This window comes from Bombus vosnesenskii, unplaced genomic scaffold, assembly GCF_011952255.1.
Source record: "Bombus vosnesenskii isolate JDL3184/JDL3185 unplaced genomic scaffold, Bvos_JDL3184-5_v1.1 scf7180000013271, whole genome shotgun sequence".
NCBI classification, from domain to species: Eukaryota; Metazoa; Arthropoda; class Insecta; order Hymenoptera; family Apidae; genus Bombus; species Bombus vosnesenskii.
Genome location: NW_022882929.1, coordinates 196,493 through 209,204, shown reverse-complemented (window position 1 = coordinate 209,204; position 12,712 = coordinate 196,493). Strand labels below are relative to the sequence as shown.

Below are 12,712 nucleotides of genomic sequence, written 5' to 3'. Positions count from 1 at the left end.
TAAAACTATTAATATGTATATAGAACAGACATAGTGATTTTTACTATGGAAATTGTATTTATTTTATGTATATGTAATATATGAATTTATTTTGAATTCGAACGTTCACAATTACTTAATACTATCTTGATAGAAAAAGAAGTATAGCGCTTTCTCGTGCTGAAATTCATACTGTCTAATAAATGGAATTATAATTGCTCATAATTTTCGATATAAAGTAGATAAAAGAAAACGTACGTCTCTCTGATTTTCGCCTGCAGTTACAGTTACAATCTTTCTTTCTTTCAAGTTCATGGTAAAAATTCTGATACGAATATTTCGCCTACTTGCAAGGTCAAGAATCATGGCCGGTCGAGAAACCTTTTAAGTTTTATTGTAAACATTTTCATTCTCGAACCGAGGTCGCATATTTTTGCATGAACAACTGGTATCGTACGAGGACTTCTGGTTCCTGAGACAAGGAACAACCTACGTCAACGGCAGATAACGAAATTCCATACGAACCATTCAAAACAAATTCTTTAAATTCGAATCTAAATAGTCAATTTGTCAACTATGCATAGATTATACGTTACACGTATAATTTTAACGTTTCTATTTGATTTATTAATATTTGTATTTTCAATTGCTCTTACTTTGATCCAAACGTATTTTTGGCAAACGAATTTAGCAATGCATTTTGTGAACGTAAATGGACGTACGTAGTATCCATCCTTTTGAAAATCTTGCCATATATTGAAGTTTCACATAAAAAGAATTTCACACTTGACGTTAAAGTGATTCGCGCAAATGTCTGAACGCTTATTGAAACTTTCTATCACTGCATTATCTGTGTCGTACAAAATCTTTTGAAGTTTCATTAATACTCCCACTATTGTACTGACAAAATTTCTAATTTGTAATTTTTTAGTGAATTTGTAGAAGTTTTATGGGGCACTTATTGCAAGCGTACATGTACGCAGAGAATATTTTTCCAGTTAATTACTTATTAAGTAGCGAATTAAACGAAGCGTAACTAGAAGTAAAATTCGCCGAGGCGATTAAACAATTTCAACAAATTTACAAGATTCCAATGAAATTCATTTTTGTCGATTTCTATATCTTGTGAGAAAGTAAGAGGATCGGATTTGTACGGTCGGTAATTGAATCGAAAAAATATGCGTTTGCTGGAATGCGCAAGGAGGCACCTTCCACGCACCTTTTTTTTTTTATGGCTGCTATCGTAACTCAATGAGAGGGAACTTGGGAGGTTGTAACAGCGATTCTCACATTAAGAAGTCGCTATGTTATCCTGTGAACGATCGTTGTTTGAAAGCAGTTCCCAGCTGGTGTGATTGTTACGAGAACAATCGCCGAGAATCTTCCAATTGTCAAGAGCCAGTTCACATCTAACGATTAGATAACTCATTCTGAATTCCGTGACTCCACGCATCTCGGCATTCACGATTTTCATTTCTCCGAGACAATGTTACAACGAGCCGTGAATCAACGATACTTGTTCGTCTCGTGCGTTCAAAAACCTCTCTTTAAATAATCTACGTTTATTTATTCAAAACTTTCAAAGGCTGATGTTCGATGCCGTTAAAGCCTAAAAGGGGATTTTAATTAATTCCATTGAGAAGAAAGTTGATTTTCCAGATTTTACCTACCTCGCTATCTAAATCTCTACCGTAGAATGCACGATAGATGTAATGAAGTTAATTCACTGTGTACGAACGATTTTATGATATTGCGAAGAAGATTATCGATACTTATGTCGGGTTCTCATTATGATTAGGATTAGGGGCGTGAAACGAATCCTCGTTTGGACTACACATTGCTGCTATGCAATGGAGAAGACATTGACTAGTCTTAATACTTGACTTAAATACGACTACTACAGAATTTGACAAGTAACCGCGGTAATCAGACACTCGAGAAGCTAATGACAATGATCCTAGGTCCGACACTTGCGATCGACTTGCTTGGCTACGGTGACAGTATTACTAAACTAACTCTCTGTCAAAACGTGGAATATCCACCGAGCGTAAAGACGACAAATCACTCGCCAATACGACCTCACGAGAGAGAATGACTTTCCGTCGCGATGATGCTGCAGAGGGAAACTATGATGGGGTGTGTGTAAGGACACGAGGTCGTCGGATTCGTCGGGGATAGCCTTCGTTCAGAAAGTGAAGGAAATTGACGCTGCTGTTAATTGATCAATTTCCATGTTGGTGTTTAGAGAAGGACGTTAGCCGCCCTTGAGGGAAAGTTGCTAGCGGAAGCGTTGTTAGCGAGAAAAAGAAATTTCTCCGATCTTCCTATAGTTGGGACAAAGACTGCTTGTCCGTTTGAAGAACCTTAATTAACAAAATCCTAAGGTTTCTAGCGGGTCCTCAGGTTAGCTGAACTTGTGCTGTGTAGGTGCATCGACATCTGGTAATCATTTTGGCCGAAGGAACCGTTGGAATATTTACTGTCGAGTACCTCTACAGATATTTCTTTTAACGAGGGCTATATTATTATCCCATACCTTCTTCGGCGGCTACGTTCGGCGACTGATCGTCGCCTTGAGCTCAAGCTCATTGTCACAAACCTCAAATAAGTGCAATTGAGTAAAGTGACGGCAAATTGTTTAATTACAGCTATGGACTTTAATTACAATTTTGCGGATTTTCCCGAAGTTCCAAAGGGGAGGCTCCGGTGTCCTTTTGTCACGTCCCGCGCTGTAACGTGGACTAAAACTACCAATAGCGCGAGTGAGCGTTCCAATTTGAAATTTAAATAAATTTTGACAATTTGTATAGAAACCAAATTCGAACCTCACCCCCCCCCCTCAACCCCCATGGAACAACCCGTCACATGACGATCCCTCCACGGTAGACCTAAATATAAATAAGCGTAGCGACATAGGAGCAGCGAAATAATTCCTTAGTTTTAGAGTAGTTAATTCCTCAGTTTTGTGTGATTAGTTTCTCAGTTCTTGGTGATTAACTCCTTGGTTCTTGGCGATCAGTTCCCCATTTCTTGGCAAGTAATTTCTTGTTCATAGCGATTAATTCTTAATTCCTCTAGCTCTTAATTTCTCAATTCCTTTGCTTTTTTTTAATTCTTTAGTTCCTTAGTTTTTCAGCTCTTAATTCCTTTAGCTCTTAGTTTTTGCTCTCAGCTTTTAGGTTCTTTAGTCCTTTAGTTCTTTAGCTTTTAGTTCTTTGTTTTATTAGTTCCCAATTCTTGTTAGCCTTGTTAATCGACGTGTTTGTATTTGTCAATTTGTAAACTATCGAAAATCTATCGAAATTAAAATCTTGTAATTAATAAGAGCGAAAACGTATTGCGAACGATTGTAACTCCGAGCATTCGAAATTTCAACGACCATTCTGTCAATATCCAATTAGAATACGAATAAACATTTTTTTGTGAAGAATATTTGTCTAATAATATAATAGGATTAAGCGAACATTTATTTTTACCAACTTTAATCCTCTCCCGTGCCAATACTCCTGCGCGTAGCAGCTTAGCCGAAACGTGGAGTTTAATTTCCAATCGCATTAAATAACAGACAACACTAGAATTTAATCTGAATTTAAAAATTAACGGCAACGCAACCAAAACGAGCCAAACAAAACGTAACACTTTCATCCCCGACACTTAGATACTTCGAGCTTTATCATTTTTATATGTATACATATATATACATCTTGTTAATCCTTTTTTATACGTTTACGTGACTTTTCTTGCATGTGCATACACTTATCAGTCGTAAATATTTTATCCGATTTGTAAATTAAGAAGAAATTAATGGTCGATAGCAACATTTATCATTTTTTTATACTCTTATAATCTTATGAATTATTGTAATCAACGAATAATAATTCACTTATAATCATTCGTCATTAACCATTATTAATCATTGATCATCGTTTGTTTAAAAATTGACCAACAGCGTGTTAAAGTTTCAAATCGCGTCGTACTATTTATAGAAAATTTACGGTATAAAATATTTGAAATGATTTGGATGCGATTTGAAATTTGAAAAGTAAGGAATAAAATCATCGTAGTTCGATTTATTCGTGATTCTGTAATCAACATACATCTCTCCAAAGATAAGCAACAGTCGGAATACTTTCGAAAGGGTACTGTATCCGTGCAAAGTGACAAGATATTCCTTCAAATTCAATCATCGTTATGTTTCCGAATAAAAACTTTATTTACCTTCGGAAGAACGATAATGCAGAGAGGTGACGAAAGGGGGCTATAATTCGCCGCGTTCTTGAACTTTTTAACAGCGTCTGATTCACCATGACACGAGGCAAACTTTCAGAGAAAGGAAATCGGAACGTTTTGTAACGCCGTCCCACGTTCCCTGGTACCATTGCCACATCGAGTCTAGTTTTAGACATTTTTGGACTGGTAACGTTGCCAGCGTGTGCACTTTAGCCCGTAAAATTTTTTTCTTGCCGTTTACGGAAGCGAGTGTTATTTTAATTACTTCCCGTTTCGAGCGCGCAGTTTTGGAGCGGCGATCGACCTGAATTCTTTTCCTCCGGTTTCTACCAAACACCGGATGAATCTCGATAGCGGAAGCTTGATTTCACTTTGGAGCGTCTCTTACGGCAAGTCGATTCTCCATTTCCAGTTATTACAGCCGTAGTGTCGCTAATAATCTTGCAACTGACGAGACGTTAGGAGATTCAATTAAAAAAAGTAATCGAGCAATTGTCGAAAATGACGATGAATCGATAAATTATAACAATTAATAAATTACCAAAATTAATTTTCTACGAAGAAGAATTATTAAAAATTTGAATTACCGGAGAGAAGAAGGTACAATGAATTCTAATAATCAAATATCGGACAGAAGATTATACCGAACTATATTTGAGACAGTATTATAATTATATTAAGACCTTGAACCTCCTGGACCATATACACGAATTTCTTTTACATAAGCACGCACTTAACTGCGTTGAATGGATATTAGTTTGCATGGGCACGAAGAGAAGTGAAACGCGTCAATCTTTGTGTTTACAATTTCGTTGTACCTTTAGGTGTGGCTAATACGTATGCAGCAAACAAGAGAATATCCTATAATGGTTTTTCCATACCATGTTACATTGCAAATGCGGTGCACGCAATGCTTCAACGATGATACCGTCGCGTAGGTCGTGTTAAAAAATTCTTTTCTGGCTAGGTCGGTAATCAAGGTATGACATCGAGATATAGGAAGTGTAAGAAACTAGCAGTTCGCATCTTTAACCGAGACACAACCGACGAATCTTCTTCTTACAAATATTTAATATTAATTCGTCTTCTGTAAAAGAGAGCTGAAGAAATTTAATCGAACGTTGCTACCGCCACAAATTTTTTAATATAAATCGTCTTTCGAAAAGTTATAGAGCACGATCTATCTCGATCTCAACTCAATATTAATTAAACAACGAAACCCAATCTCAGAAACCGAGTCGCCAATAATCTATCATAGTGCTTGACGCTACTGTGATCAATTAATGAAGAAACGATATTAATTTCTTGCTAGCTACTAATGACATGACATTGACGAAGAACGAACGTCGTATATCAATGATAGGAAAGCGACGAAAAATATAAAGTACAAAGAACCGCATGAGAACTTCGGTATCGGGTAGCTTCATCTGATCCATTGCTTCCGCTTTTCTTCCTCGGTTGGAAGTGAGTAAGAGAAAGTAACAATCCTTTCACTCTTCAAATCGATAAAATATCCAATTTTAACGATGTTTCTGTATAAATAGGCGTCGTTATACTACATTTTATTCAAATCTTATTCCTTCCGATCTCGTCCTCGCGCGAATACAAATTTCACGTGCCTAAATTGAAGTCTATTGTATTCTCGTAATTAAATCAATTACATTTCTGAATTACATTAGGATAATATCTTTGGTTAAAACATTGATTTTAATTATACTTCATTCTAGAGGTCAAGAATAAAAATTCTTGTTAATATCTCCCGCAATAGCTATCGACGAGTGATACTCGAAAGAGAAATTTCGTTTACGCCTAAATGTGCATACATTGTAGAATTAGAACTTAAGAGATTGGTTATTAATAACGTATCGAGACATAGTTAACAAAGAAAAATTGCTGTTTTGATAGGCGTGTGACGTGCACATACGGTATCGACATACGGTAGAAACTGACAGAAAGCTAGTTAAACATTCGAGATGATATTTCTGCTATGTATCGCTTCGTCAATAGGTAAATTTCAAATAAGAATATCGTTATCCGGTTACCACTAGCATCGTCGTTTCACTCGATTGCTGCATATATCTATATTATATACATAATTAAATTAAAATTTACAAGTATGTTGGAAAAAGCTTAAACGAGTATTTTACTTCGTGCTATAACATATGCAAAAAAAGAAAAAGGAAGTGAAAGCTGAAATGACACTTTCATAAAATATTCTATATTCCTTTTGTCTCAAATTGTATATTTATATCTGCTATTCTTTCTAAACTATCTTCTATAGCAAAGAAATCTTTATACTACTACTATACTACTATGCTTTATAATACTACTATATTATATAATACTATATACTACGATAAACGATACTTTCAAGTTCAAAAAGTGACTGGGATGCAAACTTAAAGTTTAGGGTGTACAATCCACCCTGTACACTTACACGACACTACGTAATACATAGTGTCACGTTCCTACTATTCCGCATAAAATACGTATTCTTCTCCATCATTAAAATTCAACCATAAGACGCCTAGCACCGTAGAATTAGATATCAACCGTATCTCTTACTCGAAGTATCCTAGCCGGATAACAGAAGATTCTGTTACATGAATTGTGTTTTCGTGTGGGACGAGAGTGCAATATTCGCAAAGAGAGCAGTGAACGTTCGCACGCAAAGTGCCGCACGCAGTCCTTGTAAAATGTAAATGGATCGTGGTCACGAGTAGACATCAAATGTTGCACGTGTTTATACGCAAATATCCGCGTGGTAATACGCCGCACGTGACAGCCGGCGTTAGAATGCAAACGATCTCGCGGAATGTCGATTTCCGATCAATCATTAATGCCTTCGAACGGAAAGCCGCAAAGTAGGTTGGCAAAAATGTTTTGCGAAACAGAAAAAAAAATCGTTTTCTCGTTGTCGGACACGCGTCACACGGTTTCCTGACCTACTTCGAATCTTCAAAAGTATACGTGCAGCACGAACGAACAGAAATAGTAACGCGCAGCGGACTTCGCCTGTAGAATGCTGTGTAAATCTATAAAACTTGCGATTCCTTATTTTTAGCTTTTGGAAAATAACTTTCGAGTCTAGATCAGCTTAACTATACCATAATTCATTATCGGCAAGCAGTAAACGTAAATAATAAATCGTAAAATTACGATTGCTGTAATGTGAATAGTGCACAAAACCGATTCCTCAACTGTTTTGGGACCGATATAGAATTAAAATGATAATCTTGCAAGAGATGCGTGTAAGTATAGAAAAATTTTTCCAAATATTCTTAACGCGTAAGTCAGCGACGAAAATTATGTTTCCACATAAACGACTTAATTTGCCTTCCCTGAACAACTGAACTCCTTGCCTGAGCAAAGATTAATTAAATTACTAATTATGTTAGAATCTCCTCGATTTTGGAATCTTTCCTTAGTTTTGGAAATTTATCTTGTTGATAACTTTATCTTGTCACTAACGGAACCAAGTATCTCTATTACGATAGCTTTTTGTCTGTCGTTATGTCGCAAATTAAATTATCCTAAATTCTGCGAATTATACCGTAAAAGGACTTACAAGATTTACGAAAGATACTTAAGTATCAAAGAATCTATGAAAATAGTAATACCACGGTGTTCACATTTCGAGTTAATTCATCGGGCGAAATATTTCGCAAACTGAGTCACAAAAGGGAACAAGAAACACCGTTCGCCCATTTATTCGTTGGTGAACGGTGTACAAAAGAAACGTTAATTAGCAAAAAAACATTCTATGATGCTAATTTCAACTAAATCCGAGTAGCTGGGTTTCACTTTGTAACGCGGCGCCGTAGCACACGGTAATGTATAACGCAATGTAAACGATGCCCCAATTATAATAAGGAACGTAAGCACGTGCTAGCAGAGCCATACACGCGTTCACGCAAATTGTGATGTACTTTCACTTGGATTTCGTTGAATACACCTGGTAGATACATGGAAAGATAAGCAAGCCGCGGTTACACCTTCCGCGCTTACAAACTTTAGAAGATATTATCTTTGTGTCAGAAAACCTTACTGTTTTTTTGGGATTTTACGTTATTTAAAATCTTCCTTCTGAATTCTCCATTCGTCTAGTTTCTGTTAGAAACGTCTTCCAGATATTTTTATATAATGGAAATCTATCCAAGTGTTGTTACTACAGATTAGACAGCTTGGTTTCAAGGATATGGATTCTTGGTTCTCGGTTGTAAGTTAGAGGTTTGAGATTCCTAAAATGACAAACAATCGTATACAACAAAATATACATATATAAATACATATATAAATATTCATGTAACTTTATAGTAAAGAGGTTCAATTATTAGGAAACAGATTAGAAATGAAACAAAGGAGTAAGGTGAAAGTGTATGCGCGTCCTAAATTTCCTTGTAAAACGTTGCGCATCATTCATAACAATCAGGGGCAATGCTAGAAAAATATCAGTGATGTAATCACTGATTGATATTTATAAATGCATCCGCCAATGATTCATATGATTAAAAAAAAACAGTTAAATGCTAATGCTGCAAAGACGAAGCGCGAGAATTTTAATCCCTTTTTATTTACTAATTCTCTTACAAGCCCTTTAAAATTTTTACATTTTTACACTGAGAATGATCATGACAAGCAACATATTTACAACAACGAATACGTATTTACGTAAGATCGTTAAAAGACAAATTTAACATGTTTCTCGATTTTCCATTTCTTTATATTATCAGCGTTATTTAAAATTGCTTAATCGATGATCGCGCACTTGCTTTGCAGTATAGACCGTTATGTTCGATCTTTATTACGGTACTTGTATTGTTATGACGAGCATTGCGATGGAATGTTGCTAGATATGTAAATTCAGTTTAAGGCAATTATTACACTGTATCGTGTACTGTACCAATGGCTATATCGTTATTATAATATCGTTATTAAACGAACTGGAATTACAACGAGCATTCGTCTGTGAATTACTGCCATCCAAATAGAGAAATTATATTTTTGTACTATGATTTTTTACAACTGAAGGGATCAAAACGAACTTTGCTCGTGTCCGTCTTTTTACATGAAAAGAAAATAATTTCAATAAGCGTATCTGTAATTCTATCGTATCAAAATTATATGCAAATATCTACAAATCATGTAGAATAAGGTTCCTATCTTGTGTAGAAACAAAAGTGACTGAAGTTTAAATTAATTATAACAATAAATACAATTCAAACTTTCACCTACTGTGAATTAACATCGAAGAAATAATCTTAAACACAGGAAGTTTAGTGTGAATTTCTTTTCATTGGATGTTTAAAAAATGACGGTTTAATGAATATTCTTTGCAAATAACAACAGAACTTTCTCTGGTATGCAACAAATATGAAAGTGACACATTTTATGGTGGAATCTGGTCGCAAATTTGTAAACGTCAGGAAATTGCTGCAAGCTTTTGCAGCTCAGTTGCTACTCACAAATAAGTTTAACAAACTATTTAATTATTATTTAAAATGATAAACGACATTGCAGTGGCTATTATTCGTAATAAATACACTGCTCAATTAGATTATTCGATTAAAGTATTAAACCATGTTCAATTGAAGATAACGTTACCCGTTTTAAAAATACATGTCATAGATAAACGTAAATTCACCGCATATAATATTTTTCAAACATTTAACAAAATTTTACTGGATAAAGCAATCTTCTCAATTCTACAAATTTAAGAAGTCGCAGATTTGTTTCATCCATTAAATTTTGTACGCGCTATATTTTGGATATTTTATATATCTTCATACATTATGCACATTCTGTACATTTTCGCACTTTTAAATTTCCCATAAATGCATAAAAATTTGCAGTCTATTCGTTACATTCAAAAGCAAGAAAAATGTTCGGCTTTTCTCGACGTACCATAGCAGCACCTCCATGAAAAACATTTAAACACAACTTAAGAAACCGATTGTGTGCGAATTTTCAACACAAAGGAAACCGAGGAATTACAGTAACTTACGGAAGTGTTTAAACACTTATCAAAGTAACTACAAACCTTCTATGGATATTTAAAATTTCATTAGCACTGTAACGATATCGGATTATCATGATTATATTAACAAAACTTGAAACAAACGTGAAGATGTACATAAAAGCTACAAGGTATATGCTGCAAGTATACGTTTCGCGGAGGTTACAAAAATATTTAAAAAATCAATTATCCATTATATGGAGAAACCGCGTTATTTAGTAGAATCGTCACTAATTCATCCTTAAATATATATCTGCAGTAAATATCTTGTAATTTCTACATAGATTTTCAGATCGGTTTCAAATTTCTCCCAATACAATCGCAACAAGTGGAGTTCCAAAATCTTTTATATACAGAAATACGTACATACAAGTTTTCTATTGAAAATGTTCAAATATACCGCCGGCCATAAGTGTTAGGATACTTATTGACGCTTAAAATATAAACTTACTGCTTTGCGCTACTTTCATTTTATAGTTATTGTATTATAAATCTGTTATCTCATTTAAACCATACACGAGTCCTATAAAATAAAATACGAAATATGAGATAAAATAAAATTTCTTAGAATTTTCCAACAAGTATAACCAGTAGGTATTTTAAAATACTTATCGTCGACGGTGTACATGAGCCACTGTACACGACTTCTCAAACCAGGAAACGAGCGTATAGGAAACGATCTTAAAGAAGTTGATTATATAAAGGTACCTATCTACCTACCAAAAGCGAATTATCGCGTTTAAGAAACTGTTCTAAGCTTATTGTTAATTATAAGGGTGACTGAGGTATACGTTTAGGACAATGACGACCGCGGATGGGCCGAGCCGCGAGAAGAGGGTGGTTTACTCACCGATGGTGCGTCGTTGACGACGTCGACGTTGATTAGAGACGATCAATGTGAGAACTCGTTGGCGTCGCGATGCACGCCGTTCAACATTCCTTTCAGCTTGCCTTGGAGTAACTGGACGCCAAAGCGGTTTCCCTCTCTCGAATCGCATCGACTTCTTTACATTCTACTCCAGCCTCGATCATGGCTTTCACTTCATCCGTCGAGGAAATGGTGAACCATGATCTCGCGGCGACGTTCGCACGCGACGTTGTTGGTCCAGCGACGACGAGACCGCGCAGCTCCGACGAATCTGGATAGAACATGATCCGCGTAACGCTTCGCTTTTATGGGGACTGGGATGCATTTCTAATTACATGCTAGTAGACGACGAGGACTGTGAAAGACGAAAGTAGTCGGACGAGGCAACATTTTCTGCAATCTTGTAAAAAGTAATCGGATCGCGAGGAAGATTATACAGATGGAAATCTTTTGAATTTTAATATCCTTTCGACCTCGTGAAAGACAATTCTGAAAGATTTCAATTGTACTTTAAATCCGATATATTCTCATCTATTATGGCATGAGAAAGGAAAATTAATGGGAATCTTTTTTACAATTTTATGAAGAGTAATTGGATTGCCAAGAAGATTATCTGGTTGCAAATCTTTTGAATTTTAATATTTTTTAATCTCCTCAAAGACAATTCGAAAATGTTTAAACTACTTTAAATCTGATATATTCTCTCTCTCCGTCTCTCCTCTCGCTCGCCCTCTTTCGCTCAGCTATTACAAAATGAAAAAGAGGAATTAGGAATTGAAACTGTGTTCAGATGAAACATAAATAGTTATTAAGAAGGTATTTTTTTTTTAAGAAAGAGATGACAATTGTATTTATCATATAACAGATGCTTTAATGAATGCCCGACGTTCGGAAAGATTTATAACGATACGATAAATAATAGTAATAATAACGATGATTGATATAGTACTTACAATAAATTATTTACCACTGAACGTTCAAAATATAAATTTCTGAATAATTTGGGAGACTAAAACGAACATCAGAAAAAAAAGAGATATTACAAACCTTGAAAATAAAAGAGAAAAGATTAATGTGATAAAATGAAAAAATAAATACAGTAATAGTAATTATATATATCGTAAATAGTAATAATATAGTACAATAATAAAATAAATGTTGACATGTGAGACATAACTCATTAATTATAAATAAAGTTTATAAAATTGTATCAGTTCATTTGATAAAATTTCTTAATATGAATTATTTAATAATTTCTGCAATTAGAGGACATTATAATCGAAGTAGCATATATTTGACACAATAAGTTTCCCTTTCAAACGCGTTTCACACATTTAGAAAATAAGCATTCTAATACAAATATTTGAAGACAAAAATCAAAGTTACTGTGTCGACATCTATGCCCATTTTCTTCTAGGAAACATTACAAAATTGTTTCAGCTGTTGATATAGAATACTTATTTAAATTGCTGAACGAACTAAATGGGATCATCTAAATATCTAACCTATGTATTATTGTATGAAAAAACTTCTCAGGACGAAGCTACATTATTTCAAAAGCCACATACAATGATGGAAATAGCATTTTCTTATCATCATTTTTTTTACGGAATTTAAAG

The 12,712-nt window shown here is 34.8% G+C and overlaps 1 protein-coding gene across 1 annotated transcript in view; it reads right to left on the bottom strand.

Annotated features, from left to right (window-relative positions):
* LOC117231133 overlaps nucleotides 1-11,350 on the bottom strand; it is a 31,514-nt gene extending 20,164 nt beyond the window's left edge. The window contains exon 1 of the mRNA XM_033489246.1: nucleotides 11,076-11,350. The gene's annotated coding sequence lies outside the window, so the exon portion shown is untranslated. The remainder of the gene's footprint in view (nucleotides 1-11,075) is intronic.
* Between the last annotated feature and the right edge of the window lie 1,362 nt (nucleotides 11,351-12,712).